Below are 1824 nucleotides of genomic sequence, written 5' to 3'. Positions count from 1 at the left end.
ACTATCGCTCACCTCCCATATCCAATCTGTTGCCAAGTCCTTTTTTCACCTTTGCAATGTCTCTTGAATAGCCCCCCATCTCTCAGACACTGCCACCACTCTAGTATAGACCCTTACCACTTCATGCCTGGACTATTGAAATAACCTTCTAGAGGATCTGTCTGCCTCAAGTCTCTCCCTACTCCAATCCTTCCTTCATTCAGCCGCCAAAGTCTCTTCCCTAAAGTGCAGGTCTGATTATGTCACCTCCTCCACTTAATAAACTTCAGTGGCTCCCTATCCCCTCTAGGATCAAATGCACAATCCTCTGTTTGGGATTCAAAGCCCTTCATAACCTAATCCCCTCCCTTCTTTCCTGTCTTCTTGAACTTTATTCCTCACCATGTCCTCTCATGTAGGGACCCTGGCCTCTTGACTGTTCCACAAACAAAGATGCTCCATCTCTTGTCTCTGGGCCTTTTTCCTGGCTGTTCCCCATACCTAGAATGCTCTCCCTGCTCATCACTACCTATTGGCTTCCTTTAAGTCCTAACTAAGACCCCACCTTTTACAGGAAGCTTTCCCTAACACCTTTTAATTCTGGTGCCTTCCCTCTTGTGATTATCTTCTATTTATTCTGTATATGGCTTGTTTTCTCATGCTTGTTGTCTCCCCCATTAGACTGTAAGCTCCTCAAGTGCAGGGATTGTCTTTTGCCTCTTTTTGTATCCCCAGCACTTGGCAGTGTTTCTCACATGGTATATACTTCATAAATGTTAATTGACTGACGTAGCCTACACAGTCATGCTTACAAAGAGAAAGGAAAAACAAACACAAGATACAAATTATCTGACAAGAAGATTCCTGAGATAATATTGCTAGAGTTCTGACCCAGCTAGGATCTGAACAATAAACTTGATAATCCCCTTAGAAATCAGAGCTTTTTAAGGCATATTATCCCAATAGATAGCTAGCCACTAAGGTGGTGCTGTGGAGAGAGTGCTGGGCCTGGAGTTGGGAAGACCAAAGATATTTACTAGCTGTATGACTCTGGGCAAGTCATTTAACCTCAGTTTCCTCAACTGTAAAATGGGCATAACATCACCTATCTCACAAAGGAGTTGTGAGAATTCAATGAGATGATATTTGTACGGTACTTGGTACAGTGTCTGGTACCTAGTAGGCTCTATGTAAATGCTTATTCCCTTTGCCTCAATAACCTTTTTTTCCCCCTGAGCCTTTAAGTTAATCATTTTTTGGGTTCATTGAAGTTTGAGGGATTTCAACAACAATATTTACTGTTCTCTGTTTTGCAATTATTGCTTGTTAATGTTTAATTCAAAATTCCTTGTCTTTTCTCTAGTCTTACAGTGCCAAGTCCTAGTCTGGGTAAGATTACTCTCACCATTTACTGCCTTTGCCCTTACTCCTAGGCTAATGAATGAAGCTAGAGAAAATCATGAAAATGTGCCTACTGGGTCCATTATAGACTTTTTACATCATCTCAATTGGGCCCTCACTGTGGCGGAGCGATTCTTTTATGCCTCCATAATGAACTATCTTACTACCATGGTTTTTCCAAACCTTTTTGTCCCCCCTCAACTTTCTCAGGGCTCCCCCTTCTCACACCCCTTTCATTTGACTGCCTCGTGTCATATTTCCCTGAAAGAACTGAAGTCATTTGCCCATAGCTCCCTTTTATACCCCCTCCCTCCTCCTTCCCTCTTCCTCCTTCCCTGCCTTCCTTGCTCCCTTTTTCTTCCTTCCTCCCTCCCTACTTTCCTTCCTTCCTTCCTTTCTTCCTTCCTTCCTTCCTTCCTTCCTTCCTTCCTTCCTTCCTTCCTT

Source organism: Vombatus ursinus, unplaced genomic scaffold (genome assembly GCF_900497805.2).
Source record: "Vombatus ursinus unplaced genomic scaffold, bare-nosed wombat genome assembly UNPS02014620.1, whole genome shotgun sequence".
NCBI lineage: Eukaryota > Metazoa > Chordata > Mammalia > Diprotodontia > Vombatidae > Vombatus > Vombatus ursinus.
This window is presented reverse-complemented; position numbering follows the sequence as displayed.